Source organism: Dromiciops gliroides, chromosome 6 (assembly GCF_019393635.1).
Source record: "Dromiciops gliroides isolate mDroGli1 chromosome 6, mDroGli1.pri, whole genome shotgun sequence".
Classification (NCBI taxonomy): domain Eukaryota; kingdom Metazoa; phylum Chordata; class Mammalia; order Microbiotheria; family Microbiotheriidae; genus Dromiciops; species Dromiciops gliroides.
Genome location: NC_057866.1, coordinates 172,265,175 through 172,288,427, shown reverse-complemented (window position 1 = coordinate 172,288,427; position 23,253 = coordinate 172,265,175).

Here is a 23,253-nt window from a genome sequence, read left to right as displayed (position 1 = left end):
GGAAAACCATTAGCAATACATTATCAATTAATTTAATCATGAGAATTACACTATACATTTTCCTTTTCCTTTCTTCTGCTCTCCTTTCCTTTTCCTTTGCTTACCACTTCTCCTTCATCTTCTCCTCCCCTGCTCTCTCCCTCTCTTTGCTGATTGGTATAAGAGTTTTAAACTACTCAATTTCTGATGTTTACCTTTCCTTAGGTAGCCTGATGCCTCCTCCCCCACATATACTAATGGGGATCCCAGATTTAATAGAGAGACGCAATTCACTTTTAGGTCCACTAAAGCTCAGAACTCAAAAGCTTAAAAAATTCACCAGGATCAATTTTTGTATATCAGGGATTTACAGACCTAGGACACTTCCTGTTTAAAAATGTTATGATGACATGAATCATTGTCCTCTAGTTTGAGTACTGTGTCTTTTGGATTCTGTCCTGTAAATTCATTGGTACTGAGAACTACTGGTAAGGAAATTCACCATACAGGCACAGAACCATAACTTTACTACAACTTATATTATTAAAGAATAACTAGAGAGGGGCAGCTAGGTGGCACTGTGGATAAAGCACTGGCCCTGGATTCAGGAGGACCTGAGTTCAAATGTGACATCAGATACTTGTTAATTACTAGCTGTGTGACCCTGGGCAAATCACTTAACCCTCACTCCCCCAAAAAATACCTAGAGAAACAAGTGAATGAGTAGATCCCCCAGTTTCATACAGTCAGTATGTGTCAGAGTCCAGCCTTGGACCCACATCTATATGACTTAAAGGACAACTCTCTCTACTGTGCCACAATGCATCACATCTCTAGGATACTCTTATTTTTATTTTTAAAAGATTTATTATTGAGGATAGCTAGATGGCACAGTGGATAAAGCACCAGTCCTGGATTCAGGAGGACCTGAGTTCAAATCCAGACTCAGACACTTGCCACTTACTAGCTGTGTCACTCTGGGCAAGTCACTTAATCCTCATTACCCTGGGGGTGAAGATAAAAGAAAAAGATTAGTTATTTTATTTAAATAAATATTCATTCCACCAACAAACCTATCTGACTGGTAATCCCTTTCAAAATTTACATTCTCCTGGTTTTTGAGTAACCAGGATTATTTCCATGCCATGATGAGATATTAAAGCAAGATTTTAATACTTTGTTCTTAACCTCTTCACAAAAGTAAAATATATAGATGCATCTTTGGCTTGTATTTCTAACATGAGTTGTACTCAAATATAGATCTGGGTTCAGAGTAAACTGATCTACCTTCATTTCAGGTTAGACAATATGCATAAAAGTTGTTAACAATCAGGAAGTTCCAAATTACTAATTTTTTTACTGTTTTGTCGCAAAGGGTAAAGTACAAACAGTTTGAAAAAATGCATGTGTGCATGTGTGTGTGTAGTTTGAAATTAAATCAACATGCCTATCATTGGAGATTGTAAAAAAAAAACACATATTTCTCATAGGAGATTTAAAAATAATGTCACATTGTAAAAATGATTTCCAAGGCCCTTTTTGTAAAATAAAACAAAACTAGATGCTATGTAGTTATGCCCTACAGTTAATTTCTTTATATAAATAAGAAAATATAATAAAATGGTGTTTAAAAGTACTTATTTATTAGACTAATCAAAGTATACCACTCTTCTTTGTATCTTAATAGTATTCAAATAAGAATCTGAAAAGATAGTGATAATTGGTTATAGTCAGTGGAGATACAAGATGAATTACTTTCATCCATTGTCACAATAAATATAGAAAGGACTGCTACATATTAGGTAGGCCCTTTATGAAGTATTTGTGAGAAAAAATGAAGCAGTTAATTAATTAGACATTTATTAGTATTTAACATTATGCAAAACATTGTGCTAAGCAAAATTGATACAAAAAGAAAAATAAAAAAGTCTCAAGGTGTTTACATTCTAACTGGACAGAAACCAAGCATATTTGGAAGATTTTAATTTAAAATCAGATGTCAAGATCCCATGGTCCTTGGAGTGAAGTGACAAAGAAGGTGTTGATGGTTCTTTTTCATTTTTATTTTTTCCCGTTACATGTAAAGATAGTTCTCATCTTTTGTTTATACAAGCTTTACAATTTCAGATTTTTCTCCCTCCCTCCCTCCCTCCCCTCCCTTCCCCCTCCCCTAGACAGCAGGTAATCTGATATAGGTTTTATATATATATATATATATATATGTATATATGTATATATGTATATATGTGTATATATGTGTATATATATGTATATACACACACATATACACATACACATGTACACATACACACATACATACATATATACATATACACACATATATACACATAATAACATTAATCCTATTTCTGCATTAGTCATTAACGTTATAAGAGAAAAAATCAGAGCAATGATGAAAAACCTCAAAATAGAAAAAAACAACAGCACCAAAACCAAAAGAAATAGTATGGTTCATTCAGCATCTATACTCCACAGTTCTTTTTTTTTTTTTCTTGGATTTGGAGATCCTCTTCCATCATGAGTTCCCTGGAACTCTTCTGTACCATTGCATTAGTGAGAAGAATATAGTCCATCACAGTAGATCAACACTCAATGTTGATGATACTGTGTACCATGTTCTTCTGGTTCTGCTCATCTCACTCATCATCAACTCACGCAAGACCCTCCAGGTTTCTCTGAACTCCTCCTGCTCATCATTTCTTACAGCACAATAGTATTCCATTGTATTTATATACCACAATTTGTCCAGCCATTCCCCAATTGATGGGCACCCCCTCAACTTCCAATTCCTTGCCACCATGTAAAGAGCAGCTATAAATATTTTTGTACATGTGGGTCCCTTTCCCCCTTCCATGATTTCTTTGGGAAAAAGACCCAAAAGTGGTATTGCTGAGTCAAAGGGTATGCACAGCTTTATCGCCCTTTGGGCATAATTGGTGGTTCTTTTTAATGTCACTTTTTTTAACTTTTGGAAGGGAATTGAATTTTTAATTTTTAATTTTCTTTTTATTTATTTTTTAAAAATAAAAGTATTTGGGGGCAGCTAGGTGGTGCAGTGGATAGAGCAATGGCCTTGGATTCAGGAGGACCTGAGTACAAATCTGGCCTCAGACACTTAACACTTACTAGCTGTGTGACCCTGGGCAAGTCACTTAACTCCCATTGCCCAGCCAAAAAAAAAAAAGTATGTTATTATTTTCCAGTGATATGTAGAGATAGTTTTCAACATTTGTTTACATAAGATTTATAATTTCAAATTTTTCTCCCTCACTCCCCACCCTCCCCCTTTCCCCTAGACAGCAGGTAATCTGATATAGGTTATATATAATAACATTAAACATATTTCTGCATTAGTCATGTTATAAGAGAAGAATCAGAGCCAAAATGAAAAACCTCTAAAAAGAAAAATATTAGCACCCAAAACAAAAGAAATAGTATGGTCCAATCAACAGCCATATTCCACATTTCCCTTTTATTTTCCTTTTTTTTTTTCTGGATTTGGAGAGCCTTTTCCATCATGAGTCCTTTTAATGTCATTTTCAAAGATAAAACATTAGTTTCTGATATTGAACTATTTCACAGCACTAAGGTCTTTGGTGGAAAGAATTATTTTTTCTGGATCTTCAGAAGCTATGGTTTTAGTTTCTATAAAAGCCATTGCCAGACTGTGTCTCCACAGAGGCATAATAGCTGAGGGCACTTTTCTGGAAATGCTGCTACTCCCAGAGCTCTTGGATGTATGTTCCAGGGCTATCTCCATCAGGATTTGTGTGAATATGATGGTCAAAGTGGTGATGATGGAGTCACTTGCTTGCACATATTTTTTTTATCTTATGGTGTCTAGCTGCTTCACCTAAGGTGGCTGGCCTACTTCTGTGTGGGGCAGTTGGTTGGCAATCTTTGGGGGTGGTTGGCCCCTTCTCTACAAAATATGCTTTCTCATTTGGAGACTCTAAGAGTTGTGCTAGAATCAGGACTGGTGGCCTGGGATGTACTGCTGCTCTTACCTATCAGATTACTGATAATGTTCTATAGCCATTACTGGTGTTGATTAAGAAGTTGGGTTCCTTCTCTCCACACTGATTTCTCCCCCTCAATTATGATTATAGGGGCATGATTGGAAATGGTTCAACTTCTTTGACAGGTAGTGCTGTTTTCAAGGGACCTGGGTCCTTTCCATCAGGGTCTGAGGAAAAATAAGAATCAAGATTATGGTGGTGGTTGACCTGCCTGGCACATGCTGCCTTCTATCTTTCCCTCAGCTCCCTTACTTCTTCAACAAGACTGGCTTGCATATCGCTTCATGAATAAGAGTCTTGCAAGATTAGAAGACATATATATTGGGGGCAGCTGGGTGGCGCAGTGGATAAAGCACCAGCCCTGGATTCAGGAGGACCTGAGTTTACATCCAGCCTCAGACACTTGCCACTTACTAGCTGTGTAACCCTGGGCAAATCACTTAACCCTCATTGCCCTGAAAAAAGACATATATAAAGTGTGATCTGTACTACTGGTGAGAGTGATCATAACTGATGACACTATAGATTCATAGAAATTTAAAAAATAAGCATATATATATATATATAACATATGTGTATATGCACATGTATTTTTATCATTTAAGTAACTGTTCAATAGTATAGATAGTTCTATTAATTTATGGACTGTTATTGTGGGAGACCTTTGTTCTTTGTGTTTTTCAGCTCCATTATTCTTAAAAGCCAGAGATTTTGACAGCTACTTGCAAGCTCCTTGGGGTTTGTTTAAAACAATAGGGAGGGTTGCCTGGCAACCTCACATTGAGATTTTGGTACCCTATTGAAACTTACATTCCAAGCTACTCTGCACAACTTCACCAGGATAAAGAAAAAAAATATAATATAATCAGAATTGTTTATAAATGTTCTTCTTTCTAAAATACGTACAACAAAGTACACAGTCATCCTGATTGTTGTGTGGTTCAGAAAATAGATTGTCATGAAGTCTATAGAAGCACTCTGGAGGTTGGCAAGCATTTGAGAAAATTCAGAACTCTCTTAAAAAAAAAAAGCAGTAGATAGAGGCTCCTTGCCTCCCTTGATGAGGGAGTATGTCCTTCCTTCACAGCTAGAAGGGCAGAATTATAAGATCATAGGATTTATAATTGAAAGAACCTTAGTGTCTGCCATACCCATTTTAGAGATGAGTCTCAGAGAGATGAAATGATTCTCTCAAAGCTTTTTATGTTTCATTCTTCATAAAGAGGAATAGTTTAAGTAAAGATAGCCAAAATTTGCATAATATTTTAAAGTTAATCACCACACTCATAGCAGCCTAATAAAATCCTTGTGCAAACATAACAATCTTCATTTAAGAGAAGAAAAGCAAGGGCTCAAAGTAATTAAATACCTTGACCATAATACCTAAGAATAGGGTATATGAATGACTCTAAAACATTTTTTTCTTAATCTGCCATAAATCTATAGAAAACCCTTTTCATCATATTCTGACATCTCTATACCCTCCCATTTCCTATACTGATTGGTGTAGTCTGAGGGAATACAACATTCCTGAAGACTCCATCTCTTCCCTTACCCTACCACCTTTGTTGATGAATAGTTGCCAGAAACATTCTTATTGACCTTGAATGATTTGAATAATGCCACCCAGTTGATTGAGAAATAGTTATAGATAATTCGGGGTGCTTTCTCAGCTCATTAACAAATGGGGAATATATCTTCAGGTGGAATTGAAAAGAGAGTAAGAGAGCATTAATGATTAGGGACAGCAGGAAAGGTTATGTCTATAAAGTAGAACAAGAATTGGGACTTGAAGGTAGTTAAGGGTTTTAAGATTCAGAGGTGAGGAAAGAGGTCCATTATAGGAATGGGGGAAAGCCTTTGAAATAGCATGAAGGCAGAAGATGTTCAGAGAACAGTAGGTAGGCTAGTTTAGGTGAAATAAAATGTGCTTGAAGTGGAATAATACAAAATAAGTGTACAAAGGTGGGCTAGCACCAGACTGTGAGAATTTTAAATATCATGCTGAAGTTTATATTTTATCATAGAGATAATAAGGAAGCACTGATGATTTTCAAGCAGTGGGTAAAATAGATTTCTTTTTTTTCTCTCATCTATTTTTTCATTCATTCATTCCTGTATTTATTCTTTCATTTGTTTGTTTATTTGTTTTTATATTTTTATTTATCTATTTAGTTACAGTTTGGAGTTCCAAATTCTATTCCTCTCTCATTCCTTCCTTCCCTATCCTCAAGGTTGCCAGCAATCAGTATAGGTTATATATGTGCAATTATGTAAAACATTACCATAATAGTAATTTTACATAAAAAGACTCAAGTAAAAAAAGAGAAAGCACAAAATAGCTTGCTTCAGTCTGTGTTCAATCAATATCAGTTTTGTTTTGTTGTCCCCCCCCACCCCGCCGGGAGGTAGATACTTCATCATTAGTCCTTTGGGATTGTCTTGGATCATTGTATTTCTGAGAGTTATTAAGTCATTCACAATTGTTTAGAGAGAGATAATGCAGTCACTATGCACAATGTTCTCCTTGTTCTGCTCACTTCACTACTCATCAGTTCATATGAATGTTTCCAGGTTTTTCTGAAATCATCCTGCTTGTCATTTCCTAGAGCATAATAATATTTCATTAAAATTATATACCACATATATAATTACAGTTGATTGGTATTGTGCTACAGGAAATGAAAAACAGGATGATCCCAGAAAAACCTGGAAAAATTTATATAAACTGATGTATAGCAAAATGAGGAGAACTGGGAGGACATTGTGCATAGTGACAGCAGTATTGTGTGATGAGCAATTGTGGATGACTTAACTACTCTCAGCAATACAATGATCCAAGACAATCCCAAGGGACTAATGATGAAGCATACTCTACACTCCCATAGAAAGACTGATAAAAATTGTGGTTTGAACATATATAACCTATACCAGAATGGTTGCTGTCTTGTGAAGGGGGTAGGAAAGGGAGGGAAGGAGGAAAATTTGGAACTCTAAATCTTATGAAAATGAATGTTGAAAACTACCCTAACATGTAACTGGAAAAAATAATACAAACATTTGTGGCAAAATAAATAAATTTATAAAATTTCATATATATATATATATACATATATACATACATACATACATACACATACACACACACACATATATATATAATACCACAGTTTGTTCAATCATTCCCCAATTAATGGATATTCCTTCAATTTGCAGTTCTTAGCCACCACAAAGAGTTGCTATAAACTTGTACAATTTTTTTTCCTTTTCTCTTTTTCACAGTTACTCTTGTTAAATGTTTCCCTCCATCCTATTCCCTTTCCCATGATATTTTCTCTATTATCTATCTACTTTCACCCTATCCCTCCTCAAAAAGGATTTGCTTCTGACTGCCCCCTCCCATAATCTGCCCTCTCTTCTTTTACTCCTCCCTCCTTATCCCTTTCCTCTCCTACTTTCTGCATGGTTATATAGATTACTCCACCCAAATGTGTGTGTATGTTAATCTCTCCCTGAGCCAACTTTGATGAAATTAAGGTCCTTGAGCCTATTCAGATGAGGGTAAGGTTCATTGACTGCCCTGTCCCTCCCCCATTTTTCCACCTATCCATAAGCCCTTTCCTGTTTGTTCATGTGGGATTTTCCCCCATTCTAACTCTCCCCTTCCCCCTCCCCCATTACATTCCTCTCATCTCTCGATTTTACCCTAAAGATGTCATCATGGGGCAACTAGTTAAAACAGTGGACAAAGCACCCACCCTATTCAGTTCAGGTCTTTTCATCATGAATATCTGAAAGTCCTCTTTTAAATTAAAGTCCCATTTTTCCCCCTGAAAGATTATACACAGTTTTCCTGGATAGGTGAGTCTTGGTTGTAATTCCAATTCCTTTGCCCCTGGAATATCATATTTCTTGCCATCCAGTCCTTTAATGTAGAAGCTGCAACATCTTGTGCTGTATGGACTGTGGCTCCAGAGTACTTGAATTGTTTCTTTTTGGCTGCTTGTAATATTTTCTCCTTGACCTGGAAGCTCTGGAATTTGGCTACAATATTCCTGGGAGTATTTCTTTTGGGATCTCTTTCAGGAGGTAATTGGTGGATTCTTTCAATTTCTATTTTACCTTCTGTTTGATAATATAAGGGCAGTTTTCCCTGACAATTTCCTGGAAGATGATGTCTAAGCTCTTTCCTTGATCATTTTTTCCAGGTAGTCCTATAATTTTCAAACTATCTCTCCTGGATCTCTTTTCCAGGTCAGCTGTTTTTCCAAGGAGATATTTCACATTTCTTTCTATTTTTTTATTCAGTTGGATTTGTTTTATTGTGTCTTGATTTCTCATAAACTCATTAGCTTCTGTTTGCTCCATCTTAATTTTTAAGCAAGGATTTTTTTTCAGAGAGCTTTTGTACCTCATTTTCCATTTGTCCCATTTGGCTTTTCAAGCTGTTGACTTTTTTTCCATGACCCTTCTTCATCACTCTCATTTCTCTTTCCATTTTCCCCTCTACCTTTCTTACTTTATCTTCAAAGTCCTTTTTGAGCACCTCTATGGTCTGGGACCAATTCATATTTTTCTTGGAAGCTTTGGATGTAGGAGCCATGACATTGTTACCTTCTTCTGAGTGTGCACCTTGATTTTCCTTGTCACTAAAGAAACTTTCTATGGTCCTCATCTTTCTCTGTCTGCTCATCTTGCCTATCTTTTACTTGAGTAGGGAACCGTTTCCAGGTTGCACTGTCCCAAGCTTCATGTGGTCCCAGGTGGTATGATTTAAGGAGGGGTAGGTTCTTCACTTGTCTGGCCTATTCTCTATTCTGTAGATAACCCCAGGCCAACTTGCTAACTAACCAGACAGCAAAACTTTGTGTGCTTAGTTTGTTATCTCCAACAAACTGAGCCTGTCCCCCACCTGGGCCACTGTCACTCAAGCTTACTCCTTGGTTCCCAGCAGGGCTGAAACACCCAGGTTCTGCCTCAGCACCAGCAGAGAACCCTGTAATCTCCCCCAGGGCCAACCACTTAGCCTTCTCACCAGACTGTAATCTTAGTTCCAACAACACTGGTATTTCAGCTGATTCAGAGGCTCTGGGATTCTCTTTCTCTGGATCAGCCTCCATGGGACTGGATCTATGTCAACATGAATGCAGGCTTAGGCTCCACTCCTGTCCCAGCACAGCAGCCCCCTCCTGCCAAATTTGTAAGCTGCCTTTGGCTGGAAAATGATCTCAGTCCATTATTTTGTGGGTCCTGAAGTTCCAGGAATTGTCCTACAGCATTATTTTGAGGCTTTTTGGTGTGATTGTGAAGTGAGTTTTGAGAGCTTACTGCCTTTCCTCCATCATCTTGACTCTGACCCAGAAATATTTTTCTCCCAGATTTGTTCTTAAGGAAGATTATTTTTTTGTAGTTTTGTAGAGGAAGGGTCAGAGAGAATAGGTTGTGAAAGTATAAAAAACAATTATGAAATATTGCAATAAGTCAGGTGATATTTGATGAAGGACTAAGAAAGTAGCATTTATTTTAGTAAAGAATAGGGAATGTATATGAGAAATGTTCTAGAGCTATTAGAAGTGGGATAAACAAGACTTGATAATGATTGGATATAGAAAAAATAAAAGTAGAATGTAAGATCCTTGAGGGAACGAGGTATTATTTTGACTTACAGACAAGAGCACAGGCCAGGCAGGCTGAGAATGTGACTCTCCTTTAATCATACCACCTGGGACCCCCTGTAGCTTGGGAGAATGTGTCCTGGAAGCAGTGCCGCACTTTAATGTGCAAGCAGAAAAAAAAGATGAGGACCATCAAAAGTTTCTTTGGTAACAAGGTAGATCAATATACACCCTCAGAAGAAGATAACAAAGTCAAGGCTCCTACATCCAAAGCTTCCAAGAAAAATATGAATTGATATCAGTCAATAGAAGTGCTCAAAAAGAATTTTGATAATAAAGAGAGGTAGAGGGAAAAGTAAGATACGTAGAGGAGAAAATGGAAAGAGAAATGAAAGTGATGGAGGAGGGCCATGAACAAAAAGTCAACAGCTAGAAAAGCCAAATTGGCCAAATGGAAAAGGAGGTACAAAAGCTATCTGAACAGTTTTGAATTGCTGAAAAACTAGAATTGAGCAAAATTGCTTAAGAATTATACTTAAATTAATTAATTGCTTCTGTGCTCTAGTCCTTCATTTCCAAATGCCTTCTAGACTTCTGAACACGAGTATTTCCCATTCACCATGTACAAAATGGTGCTCATTATCTTTCTTCTTAATGAGCCCTTCCTCTCCATGTCCCTCTTTATAATGGTAAAGCACTGCAATCATTCTATTCACAAAGATTCTCAAGTTCTGGGTCATCTACAACAATCCTCTCCCTCACCACTTAAAAATTAGGATTGCTTAAGAATTAGGATTGAGCAAATAGAAGCTGATGACTTTATGAGAAATCAAGGCACAATAAAGCAAATCCAAATGAATAAAAACATAGCGGGAATGTGAAATATCTCCTTGAAAAAACAGCTGACCTGGAAAAGAGATCCAGGAGAGAAAATCTGAGAATTACTGGACTACGATAGCCAAATTCCAGAGCTCCCAGGTCAAGGAGAAAATATTGCAAGCAGCTAGGAAGAAACAATTCAAGCACTGTGGAGCTACAGTCAGGATAACTTAAGATCTAGTAGCTTCTATAGTAAAGGATCTGAGGGCATGGAATATGATATTCCAAAGGGCAAAGGAACTGGGATTACAACCAAGAATCACCTACCCAGCAAAACTGATTATAATCTTTTGGGGGGGGGAAGGAAATGGGACTTCACTGTAAAAGAAGACTTGCAGGCATTCATGATAAAAAGACCTGAACTGAATAGAAAATTTGACTTTCAAATGTAAGACCCTAGAGGAAAATGAATCAAGAAGAATGTTAAAAGTTTAAACGGTTTTAATTCCTACATGGGAAGATGATACTTCTAACTCATAAGAACTTTCTCCGTATTAGGGCAGTGAAAGGAATATACTTAAACAGAGGGCACAGCGGCCTCAGACACTTAACACTTACTAGCTGTGTGACCCTGGGCAAGTCACTTAACCCCAACTGCCTCACTAAAAAAAACCAAAAACCAAAAAAAAAAAACAAAACAAAAAAAACCCAGAGGGCACAGGTGTGAATTGAATATGAGGGGATGATATGGGTACAGAATTTATTTTTTATTTCTCCTTTTTTTGTTCAGACAGGCAGGGTGGGTTGGCCTATGTCTGGGGCTGGATTTGGTCTCGGGGTCTCCTGGATCCAGGGCTGATGCTTTGTCCACTATGTCAACCAGCTGCTCCATGATGCCATCTTTAAAATAAAATTAAGGAGTGAGTGGAATGTATTGGGAGAAAGGGAAAGGGAGAGATAGAGTGGGGGTAAAGTAGCTCACATAAAAGAAATAAGAAAAAAACCTTATGATGTAGAGGTGAAGATGGGAAAGGAATGGGGAAATGAGTGAGCTTTACTCTCTTAAGAATTGGATCATAGAGAGAATAACATACACACTCAAGTTGGTATAGTAATATATCTTTCCCTGCTGGGGAGGGGAAAGGGATAAGGGGTGGGGGGAGGTGAAGGAAGGGAGGACAGATTGGGGTAGGGGGCAGTAAAAAGAAATACACTTTTGAGGAGGGATAAGGTGAAGGAAGATAGACAATAGAATAAATATCAAGGGGAGGGAATAGGATGGAGGTAATACAGTAACCAATAGTAACTGAAAAAAATGATGAGCAGGATGTGATCAGAAGAACTTATGAAAAATGCAATCCAACTACAGAGAATGAAATAATGGTATCTGAATACAGATTGAAGTATATATATTTTTTGCTAAAAAATCTGCCAATCTCCCACCCCTCCCTCCACCATCCCAAGACAGCAAGCAATCTGATGTAGGTTACATATGTACAATCACATTCAACACATTTCTGAATTAGTCATGCTGTGAAAAAGGATCAGAGCAAAAGGGAAAAACTTCATAATAGCAAACAAAAAAGTAGAAATGGTATGGTGCAATCAGCATCTAGGTTCCACATTTCTTTTTTTTCTGGATTTGGAGAGCGTTTTCCCTCCTGAGTCCTTTGAAACTCTCTTGGACCATTGTGTTGCTGAGAAGTCAAGTCTATCACAGTTGATCAACACACAGTGTTGTTGATAGTGTGTACAATGTTCTCCTGGTTCTACTCATTTTGCTCAGCATCAATTCCTTCCAGGTTTCTCTGAAATCCACCTGCTCATCATTTCTTCACATTGATTTTTTTTAAACTTTGTCTTCTAATTTTATTTTCCTCCTTCCCTCCTCAACCCTCCCTATGGAATCAAACAATTCAATATATGTCCTACATGTGCAATTATGCCAAGCATCTTCACATTACTCATGATGTGAAAGAAAATAGACAGAATAACTTTAGCAAGAGGAACTATCAAATAAAATTATACTTCAATCCGTATTCAAATACCATCAGTTCCTTCTCTGCTGATGGTTTGCATTATTCATATGTCCTTTCTGATAGCCTTTTGCTAATCATTTCTTTCACAGTTACTATTGGTAACTGTATTACTCTTCATCCTATTCCATCCCCTTGATATTTACTCTATTTTTATCTTCTTTCACCCTCTCTGTCCTCAAAAGTGTTTTGCTTTTTATTGCCCCCTCCCCCAATCTGCCCTCCCTTCCTTCACCTCTCCCCAACTTTTCAAACCCTTCCCCTCCCACTTTCCCTCAGGGCAAAATATATTATTATACCCACTTGAGTGTTTATGTTATTCCGTGTTTGAGCCAATTCTGATGAAAGTGAAGCTCACTCACTCCCCCACTCCTTTCTCATTTTACCCTCCACTCCATATGTTTTTTCTTGCTTATTTGAGTTACTTTCCACCCTTCCACCTCTCCCTTTCCTTTTCTTCCAGTGCATTCCTCTTACCCCTCCAGTTTATTTTGAAGATGTCATCATGGGTCAGCTAGGTGACACAGTAGACAAAGCACCAGCCCTGGACCCAGGAGGCCCAGAGCCCAAATCCAGCCTCAGACATTAGCCACCCCACCCTGCCTACCCTACAAAAACAAGGATAAATTTTATATATATATATATGTATATATACATATACACACATACATATATATATGTATGTGTGTATATATATGTGTATATATATGTGTGTGTGTGTGTATATATATATATATATATATATATATATATATATATATATCATACCTTCATATTTAATTCATACCTGTGCCCTCTGTCTAAGTATATTCCTTTCAGCTTCCCTAATATTGAGAAAGTTCTTATGAGTTGGAAGTATTATCTTCTTATATAAGGATGTAAGCATGTTATCCTTTTAATGTCCTTCATGATTACTTTTTCCTGTTTACCTTTTTATGCTTCTCTATTACTCAATTACAAATTACTGGAAGCTCAGGTCTTTTCATCACAAATGTCTAAAAGTCCTCTTTTTCATTGAAACCCCATTTTTCCCATGAAATATTATGATCAGTTTTGTTGGGTAAGAGATTGGAGGTATTAGTCCCAGTTCTTTTGTCTTCTATAATATCATATTGCATGCCCCCTGGTCCTTTAAGGTACAAGCTGATAGATGTTGTGTTATCCTGGCTATGGCTCCACATTATTTGAATTCCTTCTTTCTAGCTGCTTGCAATATTGTCTCCTTTACCTGGATCTCTGGAATTTGGCTATAATATTCCCAGAAGCTTTCTTTTTGGGATCTCTTTCATGAGGTGATTGGTGAATTCTTTCAATTTCTATTTTAACTTCTGTTTCTAGAATATCAGGGCAACTTTAACTGACAATCTATTGGAAGATGGTGTCTAAGCTCTTATTTTGGTCATGGTTGTCAGGTAGTCCAAAGATTTTCAAATTATTCCTCCTGAATCTATTTTCCAGGTCAGCCATTTTTCCAAGGAGATATTTCATATATTGCCCTCTATATTTTAAAAAAAAGCATTTGGATTTGATTTACTATTTCTTGGTTTCTCATCACGTCACTAGCTTCCATTTGTTCAATCTTAACTATTGGCAATTATTTTCTTCAGTGAGTTTTTTAATCTCTTTTTCCATAGACTTTTTCTCATGACTTTCCTGCATCATTCTAATTTCTCTCTCCATTCTTTCCTCCTCACTAAATCTTCCTTCTATCTCTCCTACTTTCTCCTCAAAGTCCCTTTTGAGCAATTCCAAGGCCTGAGACCAATTCATATTTTTTTTTTGGAAGCTTTTGATGCAGGAGCCTTAACTTTGTTATTATCTTCTTCTGAGAGTGTGTTCTGTTCTAGCTTGCTCTCAAAGCAGCTTTTAATGGTCTGCTGTTTTTTTCTGCTTACTCATCTTGATCCCCTATTTCTTGTCTTTTAACTCCTTCTTAAAGTGTAGTGTTGCTTCCAGGGCACATTGTTCTAAGCTACAGCTTGGCATAGGGGGTGGTTTGGCTTTTTCTCCGCCTGCCTTGCCTTTGAGTAACCATGGCCCAGTTTCTCTTTGACCCAGAAACAGAAGTCTTATTGAAATCTTATTCTCTATGGTTGGAAGTTTGGTGTGCCTGTGCCCCTTCCCCACTGGGTGTCTGTCCTTCAACTTTGCTTGCTGGTTCAGAATGTGGGCTCCTCACCCCAATTCCAACAGAGACTACAGCAATTCCCCCCAAATGCTGGACCCCCTCAACTGTCCATGAATCAAGCTTCAGAAGAAGCAGGTGAAGATTTTGAGTCTTTGGCTAGAAGCACTTCCTCCTCTAGGCTGGTCCTGCTCCAGAAGCTGTGGTCCTCAAGCTGTGCTCCTCTCTCAGCCTGAACAGCAGGTGATCCCAGTCACCTAATTAAGCTGTCTTTGGCTGGAAAAGAATCTCACTCTGTTCTTATGTGGATTTTGCTGCTCCTAGAGCATCACATTATTTTTGGTGGTATGTGGACAGGTTTTCAGGAGCTGTTAGAGTCACAGTCTTTCTTCTGCCATCTTGGCTCTGTCCCCTGGTAATTCCACTTCTAAAGTAGATCTTAATCATCTTTATTCTAGTAAATAATCCTTATGGCATGTTGGAGTCGAAAAAGCATGACATAGTGGTCATTGTTTTAATGATATGTCTCTATAAAATTAACTATGTTAACTCTCTGACAACAAGACCTACAGTTTGTTACTGGGTCGATCAATCTCTCTAACTAGGTAGGATTTAAATGAGCCTGACAATCACTACCATCCCCTTTGAAAACCCATGGTCATCTCCATGTAATGACATGCAACTAGAAAAGGTTAGTGGTGGTTTGTCATAATTATACGAAAATCATCATTTACAGAGGGGGTGACCTAGTTGCAAAAATGCCCAATAAGGGATAGAGTTCTTTAAAAAATAATTTACAGTTTCATACAGCAAGGAAAAGCAAACACTACCTCATAAGGTCTACAATACTTTTTCAAACTAGGGTTCATTCCCTTTTAACCAGACTATGCATGTAATCTCATTCAGATTAGAAACAATTGTGATTCATGACCTAAAATCCTTAGTGCTTCTGTAATACTAGTCAATATGGTTACTGTTTAAATATTTTAAAGACTCTGAAGATGAAATTTTACTACTTTCTCATTTGTAGTTGCCATCTGTTTTTCAGATTTCACTTATTGTCTGAATAATATCTGATAAGAATTTAAATCTTGACTTTTTTCCCCTTCATCTACTTAAAACCACAGTTACGATGACTCATAATATGTTCAATAAATGCTTTGGAAATAGTGAGTTCATAATATTTTCTGAAACCATATGTCTGGCCAATTGAACAAGGAGAAAAATGGGGAATTCAAAGGGTTGGTATCTGAACAATTCAATGTTGAGGAAAACCCAAACAAAACACAGCACTGAGGAAGATGTGGAATTGAGGAGGCCAAATTCATCCAAACTGTCCACAATGATCAAAGTCACTGAGTTGGAGCTAGGCTGTCTACTTTCCTATACTGGGTTACAGCCATATTGATATCTTTCTATTTTTTCATACATTATGTTCAACCTTTCTAAGGTTTAGCCCTATTTGGCAAAAAAACTAAAACTGAATCTGAGGAAGAATTAATTAATAAGTTAGGGAATTCAACTTTTTTGTTTTTCATTCCTTCCTCCTAACCTATTACATCTGTCTAAAATTAGCAGAGAGAAAAGGGAAAATGGGATGGATTTAGTAAGTTTGAGAATATGAGGGCCTTCCCGTTAGTAAATTAGGCACATTGGGACAATGTTTTTTTAATCATTTCATTCCTACAGAGTATAATTAACATGAATCTCCTCATAGTCAAATTTTATTAATTTTGAGAAAATAGGCAGCAATAGAAACAGCCTAGTTTCTGAAGAACTGGATTTTTTTTAATGTTATAAGGACTGCAGAAGCAATTAATCATGTATTTTACTACTATTTGGAAGTTGTGAGTGATCCCTAGGCAACCTTGCCACCATCTACCCACCTATATCCAGAATAAGGAATATAGTTTTTGAAGGTGAGAGAGAATCTTAATGGCAATATAGATGCCAGGTTTGAGGTAAGTAACATAATTTTTTAAATGGTGAAATAATAATGTTCCATAGACAGAAAAAGAATAAAAGGAAATTTTTTACATGGAGAAGTTATGAAATGACAAATGAATTTAATTTATCTTCTATAGAGCATATGGAAAACTACCTACTTCTTATCATGCTGCAAATTTGTTTAGTTACTTAATGAGTTCTGTGTTGAATATTAGGATCCAGTCTTTATATAACAATCCTTTTATTGTTATACAAGTACTTTCAGCTAAAACCCATGATATGAATCACAATGATAAGAACTCATAGTTGCCAAAATGCCACTTGGCATTTATGAGTAATAAACACATCAACAGTACAAAGCTCCCAGCCTACTATAATAATATTTTCCATACTTATGTCAATTAGTGGGTCCATGATTTCATGTATATGTATATTATCTCCACTTGGATAGATGTTTTCTCAGATGAAAATAATTTGTTAAAGAACTTTTGGCATATATGTTTCATTGTTTGACTGTTGTCCTGTTTAATCTTGAAAGACTCTAGGAATAATTGGGCTTATTAACTGGATCTCACACCAAGCTTTCTTCAAACTTGCTTATCCATTGATTACTTCTCCCAGTTTCATAAGGCAGTACTACTCATGATCTTCAATAATATGATTTTGAAAATGAGTTAATGCCCTAAAAATGTGTAGTAATTTCCTACAGAGATTGCTTTCTGACTGAAGTAGTTTCTGGCCTCCTTATTCTTTTGGTTGATTTACATTGTTCAACTGTCCATAGAAAATGTGATGGTGTATTTTCCTAAACAATTATCAAAGCACATATTAATTTTTATCCTAATTTGGTATTGGTTTTGATAATGATGATGATGATAATGGTTTGAATGAGTTGATGATCTGATTGCACAAAGACTTCTTATTCAAAAGTGATTCCTATATTGGCAACAGACGATTTCCTCTTTTCCCCTTAAATTCATCTTGTGTTTATTTTGCATGTACTTAGAATATATTTATATTTGTACATCTATGTCTAATAGAATATAAACTCCTTGAAGTCAAGGACTGTTACAATTTTTAGCTTTTTCTCCCCAGAACTTATTAAGAGTAAGACAAATGCTCACAAAATAATTTATTTATTATTTGATAAAATACAGTAAACTTCATTTATTGTGATGGTATTTGGCTCTCATTATATACAATGCTTTGAAGACAACAAAGTAGCAGCTAGACATAGAACTTGACTTGGAGCCAGGAAGATCTGAGTTCAAAGATATCCCCAGACACTTATTAACTTTGTATCCAAAGAGAAGCCACTTAACTTCTGTCTCATTTTCTTCATCTGTAAAATGGGGATTATAATAGCACCTTCCTCTTATGACTGTTATAAGGATCAAATGAGTGATATGTGAAATGGATATATATAGTTGTATTATAATATATTAATAATTTATTATATTATAATAATGATATAGGAATATATATTCATACACACCATTAAATATTATTAAACAAAAATTTAGAATGAAGCATTACACTCTAGATGAATCTGACCAAAGCAGAGTACAACAGGAGTATCATTTCTATAATCTTAGATCTTCTATCAATTGTTATGCAGTCTAAGACCACTTTACTTTGGAGGCTGCCTTTGAGAAAGGTGGAGTGGAGAGAGTCAGGGAGTATTTGTGTGTATGTGTATGTATACACACAAGTATATACATACATACATATATATATGTGTGTATATATATACATGTATATATATATAAAATATGTGTGTGTACACATTCAGTAAGTCAATAACATATATACATGTGTGTACATATATAAATATATATAAATATATATGTATATAGATAGATAGGCAGATAGGTAGATAGATAGGTGGATAATAACTCCACCAATATAGAGGATTTATGTTTCTACAAGTTCACTATGTCATAGGTAGGGTAAGCCCCCCAAAATAAAGTACTCTTATTCTGCCATAACAAGTGATGATATGTTGAAGAACTCTGGGGACTTGATATTTCTACTCCATTTTTGCTCTGGCCAGACCCATCTGGTGTAAAATGTTCCATTCTACACTTGTACATTTAAAGAAGGACATTGTTAAGTTGAAGAGTGTTTAGAGGAGGGCAATCCAGATGGCAAATGTCCTCAATTCATGACATATAAAGATTGATTGAGAACACTGAAAACATTTAAACTTGGATATGAGAATTTGGGGGCAAGTCATGATAACCTTTCAAATGTGCAATAGGCTAGAAGAGGAATCTGATTTTGTTTTATTGGTCTCATAGGTCACAATAGAAATCAAAGTTTAAGAAGCTATCAGAAGATAGATAAAGATTAAATATCATGGGGAAAGGATAAGATGGAGGAAATAGTAACAATAGTAAATGTGAAAAAAAGAATTAGGAAAAAAAAAGCCAGTAGGCTTCTCCAGACTGCCAAAGGTACGTGTGATGTAAACAAAACAAAAAGTAGTTTAAAACTTCTGTTTTTCAAGTTTACCTGCTTTGGGAGGTTGTGGATTTCCTTTTGTTAGAAGTCCTCAAGCAAAGACTTGATAGCCACCTGGGGGGAAGGTGAGGATTGTTTTAAAGGGATTTTTTTCCCCCAACCCAATTGTGGACTAACAAAGTTCTGAGAGTCATTTTAACTTAGAATTTTTTTTTTTTTTAGTGAGGCAGATTGGGGTTAAGTGACTTGCCCGGGGTCACACAGCTAGTAAGTTGTTAAGTGTCTGAGCCAGATTTGAACTCAGGTCCTCCTGACTCCAGGGCCGGTGCTCTATCCACTGCACTACCTAGCTGCCCCTGACTTAGAAATTGATAAATTGATTCTGGGGAATATTCTTTCAAAGGAGCTGCCCAATTTAGAATAGATTTAAATCTTTGACTTTGATGATAATGAAAAGTAGCCCAGGAGATTCATTCAATGTCTTTACTACCATTTGATACACACTTCAACTTATTTTATTTATTTATTTATTTGTTTGTTTCTTTGTTATTTATTTATTTGTTTGTTTGTTTGTTTGTTTGTTTGTTTGTTTGAAACTCCAACCACTCTTTCAGACTTAGGTTAGGAGGACTGGAAGGCCCTCAAGCATAGACTGCCATACTGTGGTCTATTGAGATATTTAGCCACTATTTTCAATTCTAGGACTGATGGCAGGGCTGAGCCTCAGAGAGGGGTGGGGGGTGCTGGGGGTAGAGGCAACAGCACTGCATATGGAGCTAGAAGAACTGGGTTTAGGTTCAGGCTCTGAGACTTATTAGCTGGGTAAACTTGTATAAGTCAATAGTGTTCCCCTTAGCCTTGGCTTACTCATCTATACAATTGTAAGGGGCTAAAATTCTAGCTAGTCTGTCTAAAATGTCTAAGGAGTGGTCGCCAATAAATTATAAGCTTTAACAAGAGTGAGACTTTTAAGCATTTATTAAGGAGAATAAGAATTTGGTAAAGAGAGAGTAAAAGGCCTAGATTCATCTATTAAAGGGAGAGTGCATTTCTAGCTACCTTCTTCACTCGAGTCCTGAGGAAACAGAGCGAGAGAGCCAGCCTTGCCCCCTCTTCTTCCCACGAGCAAACATCACTTCCTGATGCCAAAGAAAGCTGCATGGCCTTGCCCTCAGAGGCTTTCTCCTCATGGTGGAACTTTCCTACAGTAAGTCTCCAGCAGGTGGCATCATTCCAATCATAACACAATGAATATGTTAGTCCTGCCTACCTTGTGGACCTTGTAAGGATAAAATAAATAATGTAGCTTCAGAAAATTAAAAAAAAAAGAAATCAAATATTATGTTGCTGAAAAAGGAAGATTTCTCCTTCATGTAAGAAAAATCATCCTAACAATTAGAGATTTGATAAAGAGGAATGGCTTCCCTCAGAAAATAGTAGTTTCCTACTTGTTATGTCTTCACACAAAAGCTGGATGGCAATTATTGGGGATGTTATAATGAGCATTGTGTTTAGGTATATATTTAGGCTAGATGTGCAGTTCTTTACCTGGGGTCATTGAACTTAAAAATGAAAATCTGTTACCTGCATTTAATGCAATTTTTAAAACTTTATTTAATTTTGATGCTGTTTTTTAAAAATCTTCAATTCTAAATTCTTTTCCCTGTCTACATTTTTTCAATGCACTGAGAAGGCAAGCAATATGATACCCATTAAACATGTGAAATCATGGTAAATATATATTTCCACATTGGCCATATTGCAAAAAAAGCAATGAAAATAAGTAGGACAATTAAATTTAAATTTGTGCTCAGAGTTCACAATTTCTCTCTATGGAAGTGTATAGCATTTTTTCATCATAAGTACTTTTGAATGGTCTTGGATCATTGTCTGATAAGAATAGCTAAGTCTTTCACAGTTTATCATCCTTACAATATTAACATTATTGAGTACAATAATCTCCTTGTTCTGCCTCACTTTTCTTCGCATCAGTTTATATGTCATATCATGTTTTTTTTTTTCACAATTTTCATGAATCACTCTCATTTCTTTTCCTACTTTTTCTTTCTACATTCATCTCTTTTTTTTAACTTTCAGTAATTTTTGTTATGCTTGTGTATTTTTTTTCGAGACTTGATTGTAGCTGTCCACAGTTGTGTCTTCTTCTCAGTGTGTGTTCTTGGTCTTCGCTGCCACTGTACTAGCTATTTATAATCAAATTCTTCTTTGTTGTTCGCTAAATTTTCTATCCCATTCTATGACTTTAAACTATTTTAAAGTTGAGCTCTGCACACCAAGAGGACATGGTGGCACTTTCTCGAGCTGCCGGCCTTTCATATTGCTGTTGTTCAAAGCTAATCTCTGTGTTGGTTTTTTTACAAGGTTTTTGTTGTTGTTGTTGTTGTTGTTGATTTTAAAGTACTATAATCTAGGGAGAGTTGGAGTTGTAGAATTACTCTCCTAATCTATGCTCTGGTTTTTACCCAGGACGGGCCCTTATTCTCCTGCAACCACAAGCACTATCTTCCCTAGAATTTTGACCAGGGCCCATTGCTGTCTTGTGATGTGACCATAAGCACTCCTCTCTGTTCTGAAATTGTGACCCAGAATGGTGTATGGGTAATAGAGTTTCCAATCAGTGACAGGAATACCCAGTATAAGTTTAAAATTTTCTCTTTCTGCAAAAGGTAATCTCTTTGTTTTGACCCTTTGCTGTCTCTGGACTGAGAACTTTATGAAGCTGCTGCTGTTACTAACCTGGTGCCTCAAGGCCCACAGCTGTTGTTGCTCACATATATACTCTGGGCCGACTGACAGTGTCACAGGACCTCTTATGTCAACCTCCTGAGCTGTCTTTTGCTGGGAAAACAAACCACACAAAAAGAATGTCTCTTACCCTTAACTTTTGTGGTACGGCCACTCCAAAATTTTATTTGAGGCATTATTTAAAGTTCTTTGGAGGGGAATATTCAAAGAGTTATTCTGGGTTGCTGGCTCTGTTATCTTGGTTCTGCCTCCTCAAAGAAATTTTAAATGTAATGGTTTCCTTCATAATTTTATGTATTTTATTTCATGAATGTAAAATTATTCTTCTGAGAAGGGCTTGTTCACCTTCACCAGACTGACAGGAGAATCTATGGCATGAAAAAGGATAAGAACCTCTAGATTTTATGATCTCTGAGACTCTTTCCAACTTTACAGATTCTTCTGTGATTCTGTGAAGTCATTCTTTGTCTTAGGATAGATGTAGAACAAAAGTTCCTTAAGGAACTTTGCGTGGTTTTTAAAGATTTTAATATCTCTAGACCCTGGAGGGGCTTCTCCAAGGAGAAACTCTCTAAGCTTCTTTTTAACTGCAACTTGACTGCATTAACTACTTTCATGTACAGTAAGAATGTCAGTATTTATAATCTTCACTTCCCATAGTAGAACATCTGCTCATTGACATTTTTTTTACATTTGTTTTTTTGTTTGTTTGTTTTTGGTGGGGCAATGGGAGTTAAGTGACTTGCCCAGAGTCACACAGCTAGTAAGTGTCAAGTGTCTGGGGCTGAATTTGAACCCAGGTACTCCTGAATTCAGGGCCGGTTGCTTTATCCACTGCGCCACCTAGCTGCTCCCTGCTCATTGACATTTGAACAGTGATTTCACATTTAAAGCATCAATAGTTAAAGTTTATAAGTAGCTTAAAAATTGTGATTCTTAACACTTTTATCTCCTTTTCTATAACTCCATCACTATTGCTTTGTAAATGAAAGGAGAATCACACCAAATTAAAGTTCATTTGTTATTTTTAGCGTGTTCATTTCATTAGTTGCCATAGCTAAGCAAATCATCCCCTAGTGTTCTACCTTCCAATTATAGGCCTTATAGCTCAGAAAGCTGGCCCAGTCTGCCACAAGGATTCTATTAGAAAACCTTTCTAGCATCACTGAAACTGGCTGGGCTTGGCTTTTCATTGAGATATGTGTCTGGCAATCTCAGAATTCACCTCTACACATGATGAGGCATCTAGAATAGATGTTCTGAAAACCTCCAGGCTCCCGTTGTGGGTTGTTTTTGCTGTGGTACTTGCCCTATGATGGCTAAACCTGTCTTCACTTTTAATTTCTTAGAAGGTGATGAATTGTGATTCTGACAGTTCACATTTTTTTCATTCTTCAGACTCTACCTCTAATCCTCATTGCCAAGCTGTTGGCAAAAATGAATAAGGCAGGCCAGTTAGATCA